The sequence below is a fragment of the Protopterus annectens genome, chromosome 3.part0, assembly GCF_019279795.1.
Source record: "Protopterus annectens isolate FY-2018-M chromosome 3.part0, PAN1.0, whole genome shotgun sequence".
Lineage (NCBI taxonomy): Eukaryota > Metazoa > Chordata > Ceratodontiformes > Protopteridae > Protopterus > Protopterus annectens.
In genome coordinates, this window is record NC_056731.1 from 530,619,513 (window position 1) to 530,645,220 (window position 25,708).

The following is a 25,708-nucleotide window of genomic DNA, read 5'->3' on the forward strand; positions in this document are numbered from 1 at the left end:
CTTCAATACCCTTACAAAAGAGTATATCTAAAGGTATTTAACTGGTAATGTAAGGCCTACTGCTCTACTTTTTGAGAAATATTACTGAAAAAAAAGATGAGTCCCAGAAAGTTAACTGGTAAAGCAATTCATCTGCTAAATGCATTTTTTTGCCAACAGTGGTGGCTACTAAGAGAGATTTTCTTGTAAAGTCTTCTGTACAGTCAGTTAGGACTGCTAAGTGGTACTAGTTAAAAGATATCTTAGACTGGATCCTTACTAACTCCCCCCTGCAAACCTACCAAACTGGCATCCTTCCAGATGACCTTAGAGATCACTCCCTCACCTACATCATTAGAGCTAAAACTAACCTAAACTTTCCTACCACTCACAGAACACTATACTCCAAAAAACAATTTAATACTGAACAGTTTCAAACAGAACTTTCACAATACAACTAGACCCCTCTAAAACACCTCACACTCAACAAGGCTGTTGAACACTTCAATTCAGCATTCCTTGCAATCCTAAATCAACATGCCCCAAGTCGCACTATTAGAACAAAGACTAAGACAGCACCCTGGCTAACCTCTAATACTAAGCATAAAATTATACTCAGAAATAAATCTTGGAATAAATGGCGTTCCTCTAGAAACCCTACAGATCATCAAACCTTTAGAGAGCTCAGAAACAGTACCAAAAAAGCCATCCTCTCAGACAAAAAGAATTTTTACTTTGAACTTCAGCAATCCACCAAAAAAGAACCAAAAAAGTTCTGGTCTAATATTAACAATCTAATTACCCCAGGTAAATTAGTTACACCCAACCCACAGGACTCAGACCCTGAAGATCCCTCTTTAATAGCCAATAACTTCAATACTTTCTTTACTACTTCCATACAAAGTCTAGCTAACCACCTATCTCCTGACACTTCTCAACTGCTCTTAAGTAGCTTCAATAACTCTCTTCCTCCCCTTCAACTACAACCCATATCCACCTCCTATATACAATCTCTTTTACAAAAACTTAAACCCTCTACCCCCTCAGCAGATAAGCTTCCTGCTGAATTCCTGCAAATAGCAGCTAAAGCTATTGCCTACCCTGTCTGTATCCTAATAAACAGATCCATAAAAGAAAGTACTTTCCCAGCAATCTGGAAGATATCATACATCATAACCTTACATAAAGGAGGTAAATCTACTGACCTTTCTAACTTTCGCCCTATAGCACTATTATCTCCTCTAGCTAAAATCATGGAAAAATGTATACACAAACAACTACTTAACCATCTCCTCCTTAACAACCTACTAGCTAACACTCAACATGGATTCAGACCTTCACATAGTACTACCACTGCACTACTTTCTTTTACCAACACTATCAACTGTAACCGTAACAACAACAAACTAACCTCTTCTCTTTTCCTAGACCTATCAAAAGCCTTCGATATGGTAAATCATACACTTCTTCTACACATACTTAAATCCCTTGCCTTGGATTGCTCTTCCTTAACCTGGTTTTCATCCCATCTTGAAAAACGACAACAAGCAGTACTCTGGAAAAATTCTCTATCTGCTCTACTACCTATCTCTTTAGGAGTACCTCAAGGTTCTATACTAGGTCCACATTTATTTTCTATCTTTATTAATGATCTCCAATCATCTATCCAAAACACTACCTGTATACAATATGCAGATGATTCTACCATAATTTGTACAGCTTCCTCTCAAATAGAACTCCAGTCTCTTACACAATCAACCTTTTCAACCGTTGAACAATGGTTCTCAAAAAGATGTCTTCTCCTCAACCCCAAGAAAACTTTTACTTTTTTCACCTACGCACAAATCTACTCAACTAAACTTCACTATTACTGCAAGTGATAATTCCCACATTTCCCCCGACTCTACTACAAAACTGCTTGGTGTTACTATTGATAATAATCTTAGCTATGACCATCACATCAATAACACAATAAAAGCAGTTAATAAAAAGATTGGTTCACTGTACAGAATCAACCCCTTCCTTACACCCGAAGCACGGACCACCTTAGCACAATCACATCTTATCTCTACCCTTCTGTATGCTTCCTCTATTTACACTAATCTCTCTAAAGGTAACCTTAGAAAACTGACTACATCTTACCACAACATAGCTCGATTTGCCACTGGATCTCAATATAGAACTCACCACTGTCTAAACTTAAAACAATTACATTGGCTGGAACTTCCTAACAAGCTTATCTATCAACAACTCTTAATAGCACACAAAATTCTACATCAACCAACAAAAACACCAGCTCTTAGCAACCTCTTAACTCCCTATAATAACCTGAAACAACTACGCTCCTCCGAAAAGCTACAAGTTAACACTACTAGAATTACAAATTCTGCAGGGAACTGCCTTTTCTCCAACTCAGTTGGCAGAATATGGAATAACCTTCCCTCACATATCTCCTCTCTATCCACTTTTCCTCTCTTTAAGAAACAACTTATTTTACATCTGAACAATTTCTGGCTCTGCTCTTGTACCAATCCTGACTAACCTACTTTCATCTTTCTACTATCATATTTCTTTATTCAACACTGCAATCTTTCTCTCTGATCACAAATGACTTTATGATTCTATTGTTACTACTGTTCTCTTAAAAAAAAAAAAAAATTTTTGTTACAATTAATGTTTTTATAAATATGTATTAAATTTTGAACTATGTAGTACTCCCTCCCTCCCATATTTAGTACTGAAAGTAATCAATGCCTTACTTACTACATAGCTGGTATTATTTGTTTTTTCTTAGATTTGTATTACCTGACCTGGACTAATATCTTTGTATTTTTGCACACTGCCCGTATCATAAGTGTTTATTGTACATGTATTTCTATAACCTTGCTTTAATCTGTGGAGCTTTTCTCCCCGGGCCTCCAGTGAAAATGGACTTTGATCCAGCTGGACTAGCCCGGTCAACAAATGTAAAATAAAATAAATAAATAAATAAATAAATATAGCTTGCTTTGCTCAGCACAGGAAAAAGCTACTCTGTATGATACTGAATCCTTTTTTGAAGTTAATCTTCGAATATTAGCCTTAATTAAATCAAGACCTTTATAAGTGAAAATTAAAATGATTCTGTAGGTATTAAGGGGTTTTCTGCTTATTCTTTCATTTAATATACATTTTTAATAAGACTGTTCATGAGGAACTGCACATACATGAAACATACCACATAGAACATTATAACAGCCACTGTACAAAAATTAAAAGGCACATTGCTGATACAATCATATATGTATTATTTAATATATGACATGGTTTGTTACAGCAGCAGAAAGTACTTAACATTACAGTATATCTCTGAGGTTAGATCAGTATAACAGTATTCAAAACATTTATATTAATCTACATTTATGTTTTCTCGCAGTACATCTGAATTCTTCCAGAAGTGTCTCTGTCCCCATTGAGAATCAAAGCAGGATTCCCTGCCTTCAAATGTGCTAACACAGGTAGATAAAGAAGCCCAAGTATCTACTACATTATTTGCTCTCTCTAGTTAATTGAGCTAGGACGCTAGACAGGGAAGTGTGTTTGTGGTAGGCAATGTCTAGTACAGAGATCAACATAGGCACAATTAAAACAAATTAAACTGATACATACTTATACATTACAAGATTATAATACACCTTTCAACCTCTCAGTATAAGAAATCTGGACAAACCTAAAACAATGTGGGGCCAAAAATAGGGACAAATTTTAAATATAGCTCTTATAATCTTAGAAAGTTGCTAGAATAACAGGATTTGTGTTAATATGCATTTTCTGAAGGATATGAAGTCTAAAATACAAATGCAATTTCTTACTTACTGACTTCACTCGTCACTGATGGGTTAGAAAACCGCACATTTTATGAGGAAAAGACCAAAAATGTGAGGCAAATACCTGGACATTCTGGAAAAATATGTACAGTTGAGAGGTATGGAATAATACATAAAAGTTTCCAATGGGGAAGGAGGGAGGGAAGTTTTAATGCTGCAGTGACTTCTAGAAGATCTGCTGTCAAGTACCTTACATAACTGCACTCCTTCTATGGGGAACGTCACTGTAACAATAAACATCACATTTCAAACACCACATTTCAATAGAACCTCGAGAGTATTTACCTTTGGGAGCTGGGCAATTACAGAATAAAGCTTCAAAAATGTTACTATTTGCTGTTTGGAAGACCTTAAAGTTGTGTGTGTCTTTACACTTTGTATATGCCTAGGTGGCCTAAATCACAGTTCTTGGACCAGTCCATCTACCTAGTTAACAAAGCTGATGAAGCACATCAGTTCCATAAAGTACAGTTTTGTACCTACCATAAATGTAGATGTTCGAGGATTCCCTTGCTGCAGTCCTGACTATTGGGTATAGTCCGCGTCCCAGTCGGCCCGAATACCAGAGTATAAGGCTGACGTCGGTCATGGCGCCTTAGACTGACGTCAGTACGTCAGGGTACTAATGCGCATGACCGGCGTCATTTCCTCAGTCTTTTCTTGCCCCAGATGTCAGAAGACCCAAAAAGACAAGTCCCAAAAACAACCTGCACCAAAAAACATGTACAATATATACAGTAATATATATACAAAAATATAAGCATGTAAACTCACCTACACAACCACCCTGAAACACAGAGGGAAGGAGGTTGGACTGCAGCAAGGGAATCAACATCTACATTTATGGTAGGTACAAAACTGTACTATGTTCTTCGTCTTCCCTTGCTGCAGTCCTGACTATTGGGTAGAATCCCAAAGCAGAGGTAAGGGAGGCTGGCAAATTATAAAGTAGCAGGAGCTGACAACATGCCTTGTAAAACAGCTGTGGCAAAACCAGCTCTAGTCTTAGAGTATATAGGCAGGTGATAATGCCTAGAGAAAGTATGCACTGAACTCCAAGTAGCTGCTTCCAGAATATCCTTAGTTGCCACCCCCCTTAGAAATGCTGTTGAAGTGGCAGTAGCCCTAGTGGAATGAGGCCTAATCCCAGCTGGAATCTCCTTGCCATGATGGGAATAACAAAATGCAATGCAAAAGCCAATCCACCTAGAAATAGTTTGTTTTGACACAGGCTTGCCCTGTGAACTCAAAGCAAAAGAAACAAGTAACTGCTGAGACTGCCTAAAATTCTTAGTCCTGCTCAAATAATAACGCAATTGCCTGTGTACATCTAAAGTGTGCAAAATCTTTTCCCCTTTATTTTGAGGATCTGCAAAAACGTAGGCAAATGAATAGTTTGGTTTAAAGCCACACTAGAAACCACCTTAGGCATAAAGGAAGGATTAGTGCGTAATGATACCCTGTCCTTATGGAAAATCAAAAGGGCTCTACTGCCATAAGGGCCTGCAACTCAGACACCCTTCTTGCAGAAGTAATAGCCAACAGAAAAGCAGTCTTCCATGACAAATATTTCAATTCAGCAGTAGCTGCAGGCTCAAAAGGTTGTAGAGTAAGTTTTCCAACACAAAATTGAGATCCCAAGCAGGAGTAGGAGCTCTACGTGGGGTCTTATATTCTTTGCCCCTCTAAGAAACTGCTTGAACAAAGGATGCGAAAACAAAGGTGGGTCACAATCATAGTGAGCTGAAATTGCTGCAGCATGAATCTTTATGGAAGAGAAGGACAAACCTTTGTCCAATAATTCAGTAAGATATTGAAGAGCCACACTCAAATTAGGCTCTGAAATCTCCAAATTCTTTGCTGTACTCCAAAATAAAAATCTCTTCCATTTTTGTACACTCTCCTAGTACTAGGCCTTCTAGCTTCCATAATCACATTTAAAACTTGTTGAGGAAGCTGAGACCTACCGTGCTTCAACACAGAATATGCCAAGCTGTGAGATGAAGAGATTGAAGCTTGACATTGAGCAGATGACCGTCCTTCTGAGATAACAGATGAGGAATCAGAGGTAAAGGCCATGGAGGCTTCTTTACAAGACTCCTTAGAAGTGGGTACCAGTGTTGCCGAGGCCAATCTGGAGCTATCAAAATCATCCTTGGCCTGTCTTGTCTGACCTTTAGCAATACCTTTGGAAGAAGAGGTAGAGGTGGAAAGGCATAGACATGAAGGTTTTTCCAACTGAAAGACAGAGCATCCACTTTCCAAGCTGTGTGATGAAACCCCTTTGTGCAATACTTTGGCAGCTGGTGGTTTAGTGGAGAAGCGAACAGATCTATGTCTGGAGTTCCCCATGACACTGTCAATTTCTGAAATACATGAAGATCCAGTTTCCACTCGTGGGGATCCATGATTTGTCTGCTTAATACATCTGCTAGGGAGTTCTGTGCTCCTGGCAGAAACCTTGCCTGAAGAGTCAGTTGCAGGCTTAACGCAGTCTCCCATAAAATCATTGCTTGCCTGCATAGAGGATAAGAATGTGTTCCCCTTGCTTGTTGATGTACCACATGACAGTTGTGTTGTCTGTCAGAATCAACACCTGCCCTGGAAGAAGTAACTCCTTGAACGCCATCAATGCAAACTGGACTGCTAACATCTCCTTCATGTTGATATGTAGATGCTGTAGTCTGGCAGGCCACTTGTCTTGTATCCACTTTCCATTTAGATGAGCTCCCAAGCAGTGTCCGAGGCATCTGTCGTTAAAATCTGACTCGCCTCTGGCCGGGTCACAGAGAGTCCCTTGTTTAGGTGACATTCCTGAGCCCACCACAAGAATTCCTTTTGAAGGCAAGGTATTATTTGAATGACAGTGTCCAAATCTTGGCAGTGCTGTGTCCATACATTTTTGAGATACCATTGCAGCTTCCTCATATGCAGTTTGGCATTGGGAAGCACCAGAATACAAGATGCCATGAACCCTAATGCTTGAAGGACTGTCCTTGCAGTCAGCACGGACTGACGAGATAGTTGATGGAAGTAAAGTGACAGACTCTTTTGTTTGTCCGGGGTTAAAAAGGCCATCTGGGCTGCTGTATTCAGTCTCACACCCAGAAAGCACATGTCTTGAGAGGGTACTAGACTGGACTTTATTTCGTTCACAGAATACCCTAGGCATCTTAGCACTGCTATGACATATTCCAGATGCTGTAGAAGGTGTTCCTTTTCTTGAGCCAGAATCAGGCAGTCGTCCAAGTAAGGATAGATTTGAATGCCTTGAAGCCTGAAGTAAGCTATCACTGGAGCCAGAACCTTTGTGAATACTCCAGTAGATAAGCCAAAGGGCAATGCAGAGAACTGATAATGAAAATCTCCAGTTGAAACCGCAGATACTTTCTGCAACTTAGCCTTATAGGCACATGAAGGTAAGCTTCCTTGAGATCCAAAGTTACCATCCAGTGATCCTTGCCTAGCAGAGGCAACAGTTGCTGTAACGTCAACATCTTGAACTTGGGAATGTCCAGATAAGTGTTGAGGATAGATAAATCCAAAATTGGTCTCCACGTGTTCCCCTTCTTTGGTACTAGGAACAGGCGAGAATAAAATCCGAAGCCCCTTTCTGATACAGGGACTGGCTGAATGGCCCCTATCTGGAGTAACTGAGAAACTTGCTTGTGAGCCTCTCTTCTTTGTGGAGGAGGAACATCTGGCATGCCTTTGAAAGTGGGCATTGTGTGGAAATAAAATCTGTAACCGTGATGAATGATATCCAGCACCCATCTGTCTTGAGTGATTAAATCCCAATTTTCTGTGAAAAGAGACAATCTTCCTCCCAAAGGAGCTGCCAGACGAGAGTCCACTGGCAGCTGAAAAGGCAGGTCATTGGTTCTGCTTACGAAAGGACTGACCCCTGCCCTCACCAGAAGTCTGAGCAGGTGAACTGTCTGATCTAGGCCTAAAGAACCTTGAGCCCTGCCCCTACCACGTCTAGACCTACCCTAGACTGGGAACCATAAGCAGGATATGTCCACCCCTTAGCAGGCCAATTTCTACTAAACTGGAGGCTGTACCTGCAAAAAATCTTTAACAGTCTGCATAGACTTAGCTTTGTCCTCCATTTTCTTTAAAACTGCTTCCACAGGCGGTCCAAACAACACATCAGACTGTAAAGGAGCATCCAAAATCCTGGTCTTAACATGCTCAGCTAAATTCTGATCCTTCAACCAGGCATGTCTGCGAAGAACAGAACTAGTAGCAGCCACCCTCGAGGAGGCCTGAACAGCATCAAAACCACACTGCAAAGAATGCTTACCCACTTGTTCAGACACATGAACCAAATCCAGCAATTCTTTACACTCAATACCTTCCGCCAAAGCATCCACCTTAGATTTCAATTGTGAAAGGAGATAATTCTGATATTTCAGCATATGAAACTGACAATTCAACGCCCTCATGGCTAGAGTGGAAGAAGTATATACTTTCTTACCCCACCTATCCAAAGCCCTTGCCTCTTTATCAGAGGGTACAGGATTTTTAACCACAGAAGCTTTAACACCTTTAGGCCCCTGAGAAACAGTTTCTGGGTCCGCCCTGGGACTCTTAAACAAATACTTATGAGCTTGGGCACCCTATAATACCTATCAGGCTTAACAGGAGCAGGAGGCAAGGAGTCAGGGTTCAGAGAAGCCTCTGCAAAACATCCGCTACCACATTCAACACATGACGAATAGCGAAGGGCCTATGCTGGGGGAAAAACAAGAATTGCCTAAGCCTTGTACTAGAGTCAGAGTAATCTTGGCCTTCCCATTTAAAGTGCTCCCTCATGGAGTGAAGAGTCTCTGAAAATGAAAAATCCTCAGGAGGAGAAGCTGAAGGAGTGGAATCATCCACATCAGAATCAGAATAAGTAGGAAACTCTTGCAAGTCTTCCACAGAAGACTCTGAAGCCTGTGAACACTGTTCAAAACTATCAAACTCCTGTTCCACCCTAGGCCTCTTATCAGGTGGGGGCATAGAACCTCTAATCAGAGTAATCAAATCTTCTGCCATTTTAAGCATATGTTTCTTAGGCACAGAGCCCGAAATGCTAGGAGAAGCCCCACAGAAGCTGAACTTGGCCTACCTCTAAAAGAAGCTTTGGCAACAGAAGGAGAGGCCCTAACTACCTTGGGAAGAGAGGGAAGAACAGTTACCTGAGAAGCCCCTCAGCCTGGCCTACCTCCTGAGAGGGCACATCCTGTAACAGTAAAGTATCTGCCTGAGACTCCATAGAGACTCCAGGCAAAACCTCTGGCTCCCCTGAGCCTTCTAAAGGACCGACGTCCGGGACTGCCGGTTCCTCACCCCTAGGTTTCACTGATTTGTCCTTGCGCTTCTTGGATGAAGCAGGCGTCGGAGCATCCGACGGCATAGTATAATTGCAACGTTTCCCAAACACTAACCTAGCACAATCAAGCCTCCTCTTAATAGTGCTTTAAATCTAGCACAAGAGCGGCAACCAACAACGTCGTGCTCAGGCCCTAAACAAGGTATACACAATGTATGATAATCCCTATGCGGTATCTGTTTCCCACAAGAAATACAGTTATTCACTTTTTCTGACATCCGGTTAAATACTGAGGCAAGAAAAAACCAAAATGTTCCCCAACGGGTTATTTAGCGGCTAACCAACTCTGTTTCGGTCTGAAACTGGAAAATCTCAGAACGCCAACCTGCACTCGCAAAATTGCTTCTGCATCGGACCATGCGGCAAAAAAGACTCAGGAAATGACGTCGGTCATGCGCAATACCCTGGGCGTACTGGCGTCAGTCTAAGGCGCCATGACCCTCTGGTATTCGGGCCGACTGGGACGCGGACTATACCCAATAGTCAGGACTGCAGCAAGGGAAGACGAAGAACATCTTGCCTTACCCTGGACTTGACTTCCAGGTTATAGTGTTTGGAGAATGTAAGGACAACTATCTATATCGCATCTTCTAAAATTTCCTGTGGAGAACAATTTTTAAACTAAGCTGTTAAAATTGCTGAAGCCATAGTAAAATGTGCTCTTATAATACATTGCAAAGGTTTATTGTGTTTGCCATAGTAAAAGACATTACAGTGATATTTTGATAAGATTTCTTTAGTAAAAAAGAATGCCATCTCTTCCTATCTTAAAGACAAATCTCAAATTATTGCTCCTATCCCAAGATACAGTAATCTCAGAAAGTTACTATATTTAAGTAGCAGGTGTACGGGAGAGGAAAAATGCTCTTTGCAAGAATGCTTTAATGATATAATAACTAAGTTTTCAAATTCTCTTTATTTGAATAGTGATTTTTTTTTGCATAGAGGAATAAAGCCCTGACTACAGCCCAAGTGACCTAGTTTCAATTAGAGAGACAAACAGTGATGTAGGTACCTCCTATGATGATCCTTGGTGGAGGATTGGGAATGTCACATGGCAGAAGGTGTGGTGCAAAAGAGGTGGTGGGGCGGACAAGGCTGAATTGCTGCAGAGGTGGGGAGATGTGCTGCAGTATCCTTACTGCAAGCCTGCTCACAGGATGCAACCATGAGCAATACAAGTGGAAGGGGGTGTGTGGGTAGGGCATAATCAAAAAGCCCCAGCAGAATTTGGACAACCAAGATTCCCAGGACACCCTTAGTTTTTATGACTGGTCCCAGCTGATTAGAGTAAGTCTGGGGGTTTGGAGTAGCTGGTACACCCAGGGTGCACATGTGGCACTGGGTAGCAGTGCTGTAAGGATGAAGCATGAGGTCAAACATTTATTTTTTAAAACTGAATATGGCAATGGATGCAAGCACTCTGCGGCAGTCCAAGCCAAAATTTTGCTGACATTTCTGTAGGTAACCCTTGCTTGTTTTTGGTCTTCTGAATTTCTAAAGAATATTTAGGACTTTGTTAGAAAAGGAATCACTTAATAAAATTCTATTCTCCACACCAAGAGTTTCAGTGTCTTTTTTAGACACCTTTATAAAATTATCACTTACTGACATAAGCAAACATGCATTAAGAACATTACAAAACTTGATGAACTCCTTGCATTCACTTAAACCACACTCCTCCTCAACATTACTCTGTATATATTCTTACCACAACTTCTATTTTTATGTAGTTTGCTTATTCCCTTTTCTAAAGATGTCTCTTCCAGTTTTTATTTTTTTACAACATTCACTAGTTGAAATAGAGTTGGTTTAGACTTTGAATCCCATTTTCTAGTTAATTGATTTTTTTGTCAGCCAACATAATTAAACTTAATATGGCCTTACTACATCTAAGCAATTCAGATGTTTTGTTTGAGTTAAAAAAAAATATTTCCTTAGTTACAGCCATTTGCTCACCCAATATTTCTGACAGAGTACTTTGTAGGGAATTTTTAAAATATGCCAGCTTGTTATACTTCCAAAACATATGTTCCCAGTTACCTCTTTCATCCTCAAAGCACACAGGAACCAAAAAGGCAGTGAAGCACAGCTCTACTTGGCTGAATAAACATGTAATTGATTAGTGCTTTTGTTTCTTTGAGTAGAAACGTCTTCAGATAAAAAACATACATCAAACAGACTAATTTATAAGCTCAGGTGATCTAAAACCAGGTAATATGACGACTGAGGCCTCAAACTGAAACGCTACCTTTTTTTAAAGCAACAGTAGCAAATTTATAGAGAGCACATAAAATGCAAACAACATAAAAGTTTAAAAAGCTACAAACATCTTGAAGATGCATTTTTAAATTTATGGGTAATAAAAAGATTTTTTTTTAAAATAATATATATTTTTTACACTTGTTTTAATTATTTTTGTATCATTTGCCAGCAGACTTTTAGAACAATATGTGTTTTTTGAAGACATTCATTATATAATATGTATGTAAATTGTTTGATGAGGTTTGTGATGTTATTGGTGCTTTAGAGGGTGTGATTTTGAGGAGGGGTATAAGAACAGGTACCTGTTAGTGTATTTATTGGGTTCTGAAGAAGGGGTGTTATCATCTATACAAAAGAGCTAAATCTTTTAATAAACTGGGTCATCATTAGTTCCTGGCTGTGGATCCTTTTGTTTATTTGTGGGTTCTCAGTTTTTGTCTTTTGGTGTGGTTTCCAATGGATACATCGGCTGGTGCTGGTGGTCAACCTGGTGTTAATTTGGAAAAACTCAACAACAGAGTTGGGTTATTGACTCACTTTGTGCAACAGCTGATGGAGCAGTGAGATGGCCCTCACAAGGATTTCCCTGGTAACAGTGAGTTTCGTAGCACACCGGTATGCCCAAGAAGTGATGTTTCATCAACTGGTTTTGATAATGTTAATTGGACGAAAGAACCAGCAAATGTAAGTTTAAACTTTTGGCTATGAGGTGGTCTCGAATTACAGTGTGTTAATCATGGAACGGGGAGTTATCATAGCTCCCTTGGTACCCCTGAGGATGTACTTATTTGTTGCTGAAAGCTGCAAACTGAGAATGCCTTCCTTTTGGAGTGTATTAATTCAGAAAGGGTTCTGAAGGGTCTTCGGATTTGGAAGTATCCAAGTGGGCTAATTCCTGGCTCACCATTACATCTTGAATTAACTGAATTGTTCAACAAGCAGGGTGTGGAATTGTTAAAGATGTTAAAGAAACACAACTAACTAGCCATAGAACAATTAATGAAGGAGCCGGACAACCTGGACCAATACATTAAAAAAAGACCATGTTTACTGTACATCAGGGGGAATACAACAACATTTTTACCAAGTCTGACAGGTTAACTGAAGACATTAAGCAAAGGAAATGTAAAAAACTTGAACGTGACTGCTGAGAATATCAGGAAGGAAGAGTGTATCCTAATCCAATGGACTTGGCAGGGAAGGTGGGCCATGATGAAGTTCAAGCAGCCAATATGGAGGACCCTTTAGACGCCGGGAGTGGTACAGAAGCTATCCATTTGGAACAAGCTCCCCTGAGAAAATCCGAAAGGATCAGAAATGTGTGAAATTGCCAGTTTTATACCAACAAATACATTTCTCCACAACAGGGGGAATCGATACAATTTCCGTTATCAGCAGAATTTCCAAGAAGGACAGAGACAGTGGAACCCTCAGCACAACGGGAGATGGATGAATTAGGTTTAGATGTGAGAACTGATTTGGAAGTCGTTACTCTTCCCAATATTATGTTTAATGACTCAGGTGACTTTAAAATGTATAACTTTACATGCATTGAGTTTGATCAATTGATATGTGAATCACTGAGTAAAGGACAGATTTTTGTGCCCAACAAGAATGCCAAAATACAGGATTTGTTAGTGGATCTTAAGTTGTTACCTAGGAAAATTAATTTTAGACTATTATTTCAAAATGTAAGTAGTGATTATGAAGGCAATGTTTTACGTAGAAGTAGTGAATTCATCCCTCCTTTGGCCTTACCTTTTGTTATTTTGAAAAACTGTGCGATTTCAATTTTAGAGAGTTCTTATATCAAAGAAGGTCACAGTCCACAGCCAGTAAAGTACAGTTTTGTACCTACCATAAATGTAGATGTCCGATAGGTATGCATCTGCAGTCATAACATATGGGTTGTCCTGCCTCAGGCAGCCCTTCGGTCGGCCGGATTCCAAAGTCTGGGTCTGGCCTCGGCTGATGTCGCACTTTCCCCGACGTCAGAGCGTCTGGGGTATAAAAGCATCAGCCGACGCCATTTTCCTCAGTTTTTCTTGCCCCAGATGCCAGGTGCCCTCTAGGAAGGCTAAATTTGGATAAATGCTGAAAGGTTCCAAACATTTGCAAATTATATACATGAATAAACAAACAAATACACCATAATAGATTCCCCCAGCTAGCTAAAAGAGGGGTAAGCACCCTAGGAATACCAAAGAGGGGAAGGAGGGAGGGTAATCCTGACTGCAGATACATACCTATCGGACATCTACATTTATGGTAGGTACAAAACTGTACTATGTCCTTCAAGGATGCATCTGCAGTCATAACATATGGGAAGAATACCATAGCCAATCTGGGGGTGGAGGTACTAAGAAAAGGATGGTGTAGTTAAGATCCCCTGCAGGACTGCAGTTGCAAACCCTGCTCTGGATCTAGAGTATAAAGGTAGATTGTAATGCTTGGCAAATGTATGCACGGAGGTCCAAGTAGCAGCTTCTAAAATGTCCTTGGTAGCCACCCCCCTTAGGAAGGCTGTAGTGGTGGCCGTGGCCCTTGTGGAGTGAGGCCTGATATTTTCAGGAACTGTCTTTCCATGAAAGGAGTAGCAAAAGCGAATGCAATTTCCTATCCATTTTGAAATTGTCTGTTTGGAAATTGCTCTTCCTTACACCCCAGTTGCATATGCTACAAAAAGTTGGTCAGTTTTTCTCTAGTTTTTGTTCTGTCCAAATAGTAGCGTAGTTGCCTGCGTATATCCAGGGTGTGCAAAAGTTTTTCCCCTTTATTCTGTGGATTAGGGAAAAACGTAGGCAAGTGAATAGCTTGGTTCAAGGATACCCTAGATACCACCTTTGGCATAAAAGTAGGATTGGTTCTTAGTGACACCCTGTCCTGGTGGAAAATAAGAAAAGGCTGCACTGCCATTAATGCTTGTAACTCAGATACTCTTCTTGCTGAAGTGATTGCCAGAAGGAATGCAGTTTTCCAAGATAGAAACTGTAGATCCGCTGATGCTGCTGGTTCAAAAGGAGGCAGTGTCAGTTTTTCCAGCACAAAGTTGAGATCCCAGGCAGGTAGAGGGGGTCTTATTGGAGGTTTAACATTTTTGATCCCTCTCAGAAATTGTCTGAGGAGAGGGTGTGAGAAGATAGGTGGATCCACATTGTATTCTGCTGAAATTGCTGAAGCATGAATCTTAATGGAAGAATAGGACAGGCCATTGTGGAACAATTCTGCTAAATATTCTAGGATATGTGCTTCGTTTGCCACTGACATCTGTGCCCTTTGATGTGCTCCAAATGAAAAATCTCTTCCATTTAGCTGAGTATGTCTTCCTTGTGGAAGGCCTGCGAGCTTCCAGGATAATGTCCTTCACCCTCTGAGATAAAACAGTTTGATTGGGATTTAAGGAATTTTCCAGGCAGTTAGCTGCAATGTTTTCAAGTTGGGATGCAGGGTCTTAAAATTGTTCTGCGTGAGAAGAATAGGCCATAGGGGGAGAGGCCATGATTTTGCCTGAGACATGTTTCTCAATAGTGGATACCAGTGTTGTCTTGGCCAGTCCGGAGCTATTAGTATCACTTTTGGCTGTTCCTCCCTGATTTTCAGTAGAACCCTGTGCATCAATGGGAGAGGTGGGAAGGCATATACTGTTAGGGCTTTCCAGCTGAAAGAGAGAGAGTCCACCCTCCAAGCTTGTGGGTGGTATGTCCTTGAGCAGAATGTCTTTAGTTGATGGTTGAGTGGGGAGGCGAACAGATCTATCTCCGGCATTCCCCATGTCTTTGTTATGAGCTTGAAGATGTCTGGGTGCAGCATCCATTCGTGTGCATCCATGGTAGTTCTGCTTAGGCTGTCCGCCAGTACATTTTCTTTCCCTGGCACGAATTGGGCCTGTAGTTGGATACTGAGATTCAGGCATAGATCCCACAGATTCATAGACATCCGGCATAGCGGGTAAGAATGTGTGCCACCCTGTTTGTTTATGTACCACATGACCGTGGTGTTGTCTGTCCTTATTAACAGATGTCCTTGTTGGAGGAAGGGTTTGAATGCCTCGATTGCATGCCTCACTGCCAGCATTTCCTTTTGGTTTATGTGCATGCTTAGCTGCCCTTGAGGCCATAGGCCTTGGATGCATTTGTCCTCCATGTGTGCTCCCCATCCTCGGACCGAGGCGTCTGTGGTGATGGTCTGCCTTGCTTTTGGTTTGTTGAAAGGCAACCCTCTGTTGGACTGTCAGGCCTGAGCCCACCACAGGAATTCCTTTTGAAGGCATGGAATGATTGGTATCATGGTTTCCAAACTGTGACTGTGTTGAGACCATACACTCCTAGGTACCATTGTAATTTCCTCATATGCAGTCTGGCATGTGGGATTAGAATTATGCAGGATGCCATGTAACCCAGGGCCTGCAGGACTTTCCTTGCAGTAAGCTGAGTTTGTCTGGTCAAAATCATGAAGTAATCTGGAAGTTGTTTTTGCTTTTCTTCTGTGAGAAAGGCCATTTGGGTGCTTGTGTCCAGATCTGCACCCAAAAAGGTGATCCTTTGGGATGGTACTAGTCTTGACTTTTGGATGTTGACTGTGTATCCCAAGGCCTGTAACAGGTGTATGGCATAGGCCAAGTCCTTTAACAATTTGTTCTTGTTGTCCGCTTGTATTAGGCAGTCGTCCAGGTATGGATAAATTTGAATTCCCTGTAGTCTGCAATGTGCAACTACTGATTCCAGGCATTTTGTGAATACTCTGGGCGCAGTAGATAAGCCAAAGGGCAATGCTGAGAATTGATAATGCTCTGATCCTGCAAGAAATCTGAGGTGTCTTCTGCAACTTGGTTGGATAGGGACGTGCAGGTATGCCTCCTTGAGATCTAGAGTCACCAGCCAAGACTCCTTGCCCAACATGGGAAGAAGTTGCTGTAGGGTCAGCATTTTGAATTTTGGCACAATGAGATAAGTGTTGAGTGCGGACAGGTCGAGAATAGGCCTCCATTGATTTTCTTTTCTTGGTACAAGGAATAGTCTGGAGTAAAATCCTTGGCCTTGTTCTGAGCATGGTACCTTTTCTATAGCTTTCATCTGAAGTAAATTGCTGATTTGTTTTAAAGCCTCTGCCTTCTGATTTGGTGGAAGGTTTGGCATTCCACTTCTTTTTGGCAAAGTGTGGAAGTGAAACCTGTATCCTTTGTCTATTATTTGCAATACCCAAGTATCCTTTGTAATATAATGCCAGTTTTTTTAGAATAAAGCCAGCTTTCCGCCCAAGGGTGCTTCCAGTTGATCCCTGGTAGGCGGAATCAGAGTCAAGTCATTGAGTCTGTCCTGTAGTAGTGGTTGTTGTTGTAGCTGTTGCACTACTCCTCTGGTTGGCAGGCTGCCACTGACGGCCTCTGTAGGAGCCCTTCGATTGACCTCTGCCTCTAGAGCGCCTGTTCCTGCCTCTCTGGGCTCTGTCCGAGTCTGGAAAGGACCAATTTTTTGTAGGCCAGTTTCTGCTGAATCTCGGTGGTTGAACTTGCAGGAAATCTTTAACTGTTTGCACAGATTTTGCTTTTTCTTCAACCTTTTTTAGAATCTCCTGAGCAGGGGAGCCAAATAAATTTTGTTTCTCCATTGGAGCATCGAGGAGTTTAACTTTGACATGGTCTGGCAAAGATTGCTCCTTCAGCCAGGCATGTCTACGAATAACTGCCCCAGTCATAGCTGATCTAAATGAAGCCTCCAGTGCATCATAGCCACATTTTAAGAAATGATTACTAACCTTTTGTGAGTTATGTACCAAATCCTGAAGGGATTTACGGTCTAGGGGTTCAGGAGAAGAAAGTTTCTTATTCAATTCATCTAACAAATACTCTTGGTACTGTATCATATGGAATTGACAGTTTAATGCCCTGACAGAAAGAGTTGCAGATGTATACACCTTCTTACCCCATCTCTCTAAAGCTCTACACTCTCTATCAGAGGGTAGGGGATTTTTGGCAGAAGCGGCTGCAACCCCTTTAGGGCCCTGAGAAATAGTTTCTGGGTCTGCAGAATGGGCTTTATACAGATGGAAATGAGAATCCGGGACCCTGTAATATCTGTCAGGTTTGGCAGGGGCCGGAGGAAGAGTACCAGGGGCTGTACTGACATCATTGTACACATCATCAATTACATTTAGAACAGGAGGTATAGCTAAGGGCCTATGCTGAGGCAGATGCAAAAAGGTCCGTAATCTTTTTCTAGAATCAGAGAAATCCTGACCTTGCCATTGAAAGTGCTCTCTCATGGAGTGTAAAGTCTCCCTAAAGGAAAACTCTTCAGGAGAGGAGGCCGAAGGGATAGATTCCTCTGCATCTGAATCCTCATAAGGCGAGTAAGCCCCTTCCTGGTGGTCTGACAACTCAGATCCATCCGTGGAATCATCTGAGGAGTGGGGTTCAGAGGGGTCAGTCCTGGGCCTTTTGTCTGGAAGAGGTTGAGAGGCCCTGTCTGGGTGAGGTTGTGAACCCCTAATTAAGGAGATAAGGTCCTCAGCCAGGCTGAGGATCTGTGAACTAGAGGAAGGCCTCTGGGGTGTAGATTTGGCAGGCAAAGCTTTTGAAAGTTTGGCAGCTTTAGCCCTGGAAAAGGCCTTAATGGACATAGAAGCTGGGGGCCTAGTAGCCCCATGTGCAGGGGTAGAAATGTCCAAAGGTATGGTGTCGGACAAATCCTGAACACTAGCTTCGGTAGGTAGTTCTGAAGCCGACTCAGACGGGGCCTCTCGGGCCTCGGCGGTCGGAAGTATGGTTTCGGAAGAAGGAATCGCCGAGGACTCGGTTTCGGCCGAAACCGAGACACTCGCGGTAGGCCTAGCCGTGGTTTCAGCTGAAACCGCGGGCCGCGAGTGTCAGTCCTTTTCCTTGCATTTTTTGACCATATGCGAAGTCAGAGTCTCCGACAGCATTTTATAAGCAAAAGCGGCTCCAAAAAATTCCTCTGCAAACTCCGACCGACGTCTAAGAGTTCGTCGGTTGAAGGAGGCACAGGCTTAACAGGCCGATACGTTGTGGTCTGGGCCTAAGCAAGGAAGGCAGTAAGAATGGAAATCCTTATGAGGTATTTGTTTCCCACAAGTTAAACAATTATTTACTTTGTCTGACATCGGCTGAGGCAAGAAAGAGTCCCCAACGGGGTACTTAGCATTTTTCGAAGTCTTCGGTAGCTGAAATCTCTGGATCTGACCGACCGGCACTTGCGAACAGCTTCTGCTTTGGGCACCGCGCGACAAGAAAGACTGAGGAAAATGGCGTCGGCTGATGCTTTTATACCCCAGACGCTCTGACGTCGGGGAAAGTGCGACATCAGCCGAGGCCAGACCCAGACTTTGGAATCCGGCCAATCGAAGGGCTGCCTGAGGCAGGACAACCCATATGTTATGACTGCAGATGCATCCTTGAAGGACATCCTGACTGACAGTGAATATAAGCTGCTTAAGGAATTGGTTGGGAATAAAAATATCAGGGTTATGAAACCTGATAAGGGTGGGGGCATTGTTATTATGTCTAAAGTGGATTACTCTAATAAAATGCATATTTTTTTGTTTGATGAAGAGTATTATGAGGAGATGTCACTCAATTTAATTAATGTTTCCTATAGGAAAATCCCTTTTTTTCTACAGGATATGTTTGAACAGGGTGAAATAACCCTTGAATACTTAATTGTAAAGTTCCTTGTAGTACCTACCATATTCGGTATACCAAAAATACACAAATGTTTGGTAGATCCTCCTATGAGGCCCATTGCTTGTGCAAGGACATCACCCATCCCTTATCTAAGTATGTGGATGAAAAGGTTACATTTCTATTACAAGAATCCCCACATTTATGTAAGGATTTGTGGGATTTTTTAGACAAATTAAGATCGGTGAAACATAGTCCCAACTTAATGTTTGTTCCCACTGATGTGGTAAATTTGTTTAATGTAATACCACAGGAGATGGGCATAGAAATGTTTCAAGATTTTTTGAATGAATCTGCAGCTCAAATGATATGAATGTGATAGGTACCCTGCTGGAATTAGTGTTAAAAATACAATTTTGCATATATGGATGGACAATATTTTCAACAGAAGAGAGGTGTAGCGATGGAGGCATGTTGTGCCCCTGTGTTTGCAAACATTGTGTTACTTCAATGGAAGAAACAGAAGATCTTTAACAAATTTGACATCCCCCCCATGGCAATTGTATACAAGATTTTTGGACAATATATTTATTGAATGGGAAGCACCTGTAACTGAAATATAAAATTTTGTGGATTATTTAAATTCCACAACGTTTTTAAAATTTACTTATACTTTCAGTGCGAATAGCATCAGCTATTTGGATGTATCGGTGTCAAACGATTCAGAGAGGCAGACTTTTCAGAGTTCAATACATAGGAAGATAACATATTCAAATAGCCTCCTACATTATGAGAGTTGTCACCCTGTCCATCAAAAAAGAGAATAGTTAAGGGCCAGTTTGTCAGACTGGCCCATATTATATCTGAAGACCAAGATTTTGAGAAAGAAAGCAAATATTTAGTTGAATTATTTAGGGCCAGAGGTCATTTCTTTAGATTTAGTATCGAAGATCTTAGAGGAGGTTTCTGATAAAAGAAAGAAAGGAATTTTGAGACCCATATTAGCAGCACATCCTTCGGGAGATGTAGCTGACAACAAAGAAAATTACAAAGAGAACTTTTCCTGTGCCTTTATCACTACCTACACATTAGAACATGAAGGGATCCGTAGGATCCTAAAACACAACTGGAAAATTTTCCAGAGTTTTGATGGCATGACTGAAATAATGGAACATGAACCTAGGATGGTTTCTAGAAGGGGTCGATCCCTAAAACAAATAGTGGAGAATGGGAGTTAGACCAGGGAATATAAAAATAAGCAAAAAGGTACATAAAATTGTAGGTCTTGTACCCAGTGTAAATACATTTTAGAAGCAGGTCATGTAAAGGTAAACAAACAGGAAGTCTATACTTCCTTTCATTGCACCTGTAGATCTGTTGGTCTTATTTATTTAGCAATATGTCAGAAATATGAAGGGTTTTATGTTGGTAAAACCTCTCGAAGATTCAAGGATAGAATCTATGAGCACATGAATGAATAGGCAGGAGAATAATTAATTCTACAAACATATGGCAAGACATCCAGTTCACCAATTTTTATTTTTCAGGTTGGACACTGTACATAAAAATCCCCTAGGTGGGCCATGGGCTGTTATTATAGAACAAAAAGAGACTTTATGGCAACTTAAATTAAATGCTTATGTACCACCAGGTTTAAATGAACTAGTATCCATTTCTAGTATTTTGAGACTTATGTCCTACAAAGTTTAAACAGATGCATATATATATATATATATATATATATATATATATATATATATATATATATGGGTCTATATGACTTGGTCCACAGTTTATATGGTCAACAGTTTATTTGGTCGACAGTTCATTTGATCGACAAGCATTTTAGGTGGGGGGCTTCACCCCCCACACCCCCCAATGTGGAGGGCTGTGCCCCCCACACCCCCCCTAACTATATATAACAACTCCAGGGTCACACAACATTGGGGAAGGGGGCAAATGCTTGTCGACCAAATGAACTGTCGACCATATGAACTGTCGACCAAGTCATATAGACCCATATATATATATATATATATATATATATATATACACAGAGAGAGAGAGAGGCGGCCACCGTGGGGCAGCAGTTAGAGTTGCCACCTCACTGCAAGAGGTTCTCTGGTTCAATCCCTGGCTGGGGTGCCTTCTGTGCGGAGTCTGCATGTCCTCCCTGTGGTCACGTGGGTTTTCTCCAGGTGCTCCGGTTTCCTCCCACATCCCAAAGACATGCTGTAGGTGGATTGGAAACTCTAAATTTGCCCTAGGTGTGAGTGTATGTGTGTGTGTGCCTTCTATGGAAGGTTGGGGCGCTGGGCTGGCAACTCGACACTGTAAAACTCCACTGCCAGTCATGAGCAGACAGGTGACCCGCTGTGGCGACCCCTAACCGGGAAAAGTCGGAAGAAGAAGATGAAAATGTATATATACACACACACACATATATATATATATATATATATATATATATATATATATATATATATATATATATATATATTTTTTTATACTTGTTTTAATTATTTTTTGCATCATTTGTCAGCAGACTTTTAGAACAATATGTGTTTTTGAAGACGGTCATTATATAATATGTATGTAAATTGTTTGATGAGGTTTGTGATGTTATTGATGCTTTAAAACATGTGATTTTTGAGGAGGGGTATAAGAACAGGTACCTGTTAGTGTATTTAATGGATTCTGAAGAAGTGGTGTTATACTTTACAGGAAAGCACTAAATCTTTTAATAAACTGGGTCATCAATAGTTCCTGGCTGTGGACCCTTTCATTTATTACAAACACATAAAATATGGGTGCCATTTTTTTTAACATTTTTGAACATCTTTAATGCAATTATAAATACTTATGTAAAGACATTAAATCTCAGCAATTGCTGGGTGCATGCTCATTTTCCTACTGCTTATAAAAATGGTATGACATTATTTTCTATCCTAGTTACTGAAACTGAAATGAGTAAAATACTTTAAGGTATAAGTAATGTCTTTCGGCTTTTCCCGGTTAGGGGTCGCCACAGCGTAACTCCAGTCCGCTAACTGGCAGTGAATTTTTATGGTGCCGAGTTGCCAGCCCAACTTCCAACCTTCAAAGAAGGCACACCCATTCATGCACGCACCTACCTGCATGTCTTTATGCATCACTCTACCATGGGGAGGATATGCAGACTCCACACAAAAGGCGCTCCAGCCGAGAACCGAACGGGAGAACCTCTTCCTGTGAGGCAACAACGCTAACCGATACTCTAAGATATTATGATATACAAATCCAAAAATCCTCCTGGCACAATGTTACTGCTTCATCTAAACTAGCTGCTTTACAACTATCAGTTAATGTAAATGGTTAAGTATGGTAGGTAAAAAATGAAACTTAAAAGTAAATGTAATATTTCAAAGAAAATGTATAATGGACCTGCCATCAAAGGAATGGTAATATTAAAAGACTATTATCTTATTTATGGAACATTAGCATATCCATGGTTACCAGACAACTGGTCTAAAAGTTGTTATATTGGTAAAGCTATCCCTGCTATCCAACATGTAGAGGCTCTGCCTCAGAGTACAATTCACAATACACGAAAAACAAAGATTATAAAAGATCCTATCAATAAGATAACTGAAATTAAGACTGTAAGGAATCCTATTGGAAAAAAAACGATTTTTCATCAATCTACCATCATGATTTGGAGCAGTTGGCTCTGAAGGGACTCAAACATATGGATCTTGGAGATAATTTCTGTTGCAAAAATCTTACCTGCATATGATGCTGTAAAATCAATCTGGAAATTGTGAAAATTGTTTAAGCTATTAGAGGTTCTCAGCAATAAAACTTTTACAGCAATATGCTTAATCAATATAGAAAGGAGTGCAATGCGTGCAGTTTTACAAAATAAAATGGCACTTGATTTCATAGGGGGTACTTGTGCTTTGGTCAAAATTAAATGTTGTTCATTTATTCCTGATAAACATATAATTCAAAGTCATTTGAGTATAATACAAAAAAGTATCTCAGCAGACACTACAAATGCTGATTGTTTATAGTTCACAGCATGTCATGGCTAACAGACTTATTTTCTAAATAAAAATAAACTATTTTAAAGTTCATTATGTTTGTTTTTATCATTGTTTTTGCAGCCTTATTACTGCTTTTAGTTAAACTGTTTATAAGAAAACTAATATCTGCAAAAAAGTCTCTCTAATGCAACATTTGTATGTTAAAGTTCCACTAAAGAAAAGAAAGTTTGTGTCAAAAATGTAAATTATTTAAAGATTTTGGGAAAATGTATGACAATGTATTTGCAAAAAATGAAAATGTTTAAAGGTGATGCTTTCACAGCATCAAAGGGGTGATTGTGAAGGGAAAAAATAAATAATAAAAGCTGTGACACAGTGTAGAAGGATCTGCGCATGTCAAAGAAAGAGGAAGTGAGCATGTCGTTATTGTGCAAGACTAAACTTTTAATCATGTCAGCAGATTCTTTTATGCAGTAAGCAATATAACTGCACAGTAAAGGGACCTTCAAAGTACAGAAATGTATCTGCTTTATTGTTCACGATGACTTACTAAATAAATTCCATTTATGAATCCAAATAAGTATCAATATTATGCTGGATTAGTATTTTTTCTCTTCTCTCATGAGAACGTTATGCATGTAGCAATTTTAATTCTATTTTTAAGGAAAATGATGACTAGGTTCCTGTAGATGATGGTAACCACATGTAATTAATATTTTATTTATTTGTTTTATTTTACATTTGTTTACCGGGAAAGTCCGACTGGACAGCAAGTTCATTTTCAGCGGGGGCCCGGGGAGAAAAGCTCCAAGACATACAGAGAATACAAAACATTTCTAAAAATGAAAAGTTACAAAATTTATACAGAAATTAAAACAGATTAATAGTCCAAGATTGCAACTAGAAGGTACAAAAATTGTACAGACATACAGATTGAAGAAATAGCTCTATATACTGTTTTTACAGGATTGTACAATATATACAAGTTTGAAATGAAAGACATGCTAAGGAAACTGATTCGTGAGAGTGTAGAAGAGTACAGTAGAGCTGTCAGTTAGTTAAAATATAGTAAAACATAATGTCTTAACGAATACAAGTATTGAACTGTACTGAACTGTCATAATGAATAGAAGCATTAAACTGCACTGAACTGTCTTAATGAACAGAAGTATTGAACCATAATAACTCTGCTTGGTTAATGACAGTGGTCTGTTTGATAAATGTTATTAATTCTGTTCTGAAATTCTATAAACTGATCTGAGTTTATTAGTTTGGGGAGACACACCTATTAACTGCTGTGTCCATTTTGAAATTCTATCAAAACTGCAATTATTTAATTTTTATTTCCTTAATGTCATCCAAAAAGCATGTGTAAAACATACATGATCCAACGACTCAGAGTTGAATAAGTAGTTCTTTTCCCATTGAATCATGACCATGTTGGCGAGTAAAATACCACAAGCTGAACCATGGCAACACCCTTATGTTGCAAATACAGTTCTTTCTCGAACATGATGTAGTTATTTTTTTAATACTCTAGTAGATTTTCATATAGGTTGAATCCGTCTTCACGGATTCCTTTTTCAAAGTCTGTAAACCACCTAAGACCAAGTTCATGTGGTATTATGCTATACAAGTCCTTGACGTCAATATTGATGAAAGTGTATGAATCTTTATATACCATTTTATTTATTTTTCCTAAAAAGTTCCAGAATCACTGCATACATGTTATTCTTGTGTGACTAAACTGTTTAATTTTTCATCTAAAAATGTTGCATATGCATGAGTGATCAAGCCACGTGCGTCCACTATGGGATGCATGGGGGGGTTGAGCAATGCTTTGGTGTATCTTTGGCAGATCCTTAAGGAGAATAATCATCATACATAATATTTTATTCATAAAGTAAAATAAGGTATTCTAAGAAATATACCAACATGAGAATGGAGAAAGGAGATTTTTATCAGTAGGAAAGACCACAAGAAGGCGTACAGAAAAAAGCCAAGAGGGGGCTGGAATTTACTGAAGAAAACTGGCAAAAAAACTAAGGTAATGGGAACAAATCACTAGAGAGGGAAAGATAATAGTGCAGGATTAGGCCAAGAAGATATATGGACTGCAGGCTAGAAACTGCCTTCCATTCAAGGGATTGGTATCAGAAAGGGATAGAGGAATGCTAAGTAAAAGAACTGCCCTAGTAGAACTTTTAGTTAAATCTAGAAGAGAAGCTGCTGTTAAAAAAAGAAATTAGTAGGGAAAATAAAATATTGCACAATAACTATAAAAATCAATCAGAAGAGCTTGGAAAATATTAGGAAGAGAGACTTGAAAAGCAAATTATAAGAGAACAGTGGGACAACATATGTATTTATCCCAAGTATGCAACAGAGTCCAGATGGTTGAAGACCTTTGCTTGGAAGTGCATGCAGATATATTTTTATACTTCAAATATATTTCAGAGAATTTTTCCTCAGGTAGATAGCAAATGAGAGAGGTGTTGTGAGGATGAAAGAGGTAAACTCAAAGCACACAGGAACCAAAAACACAGCTCTACTTGGT

At 40.1% G+C, this 25,708-nt stretch overlaps 1 protein-coding gene across 1 annotated transcript in view; it reads right to left on the reverse strand.

Moving 5' to 3' along the window:
• ABHD5 (abhydrolase domain containing 5, lysophosphatidic acid acyltransferase) overlaps positions 1-25,708 on the reverse strand; it is a 774,004-nt gene that overhangs the window by 208,392 nt on the left and 539,904 nt on the right. The gene's annotated exons all lie outside the window — the stretch shown is intronic.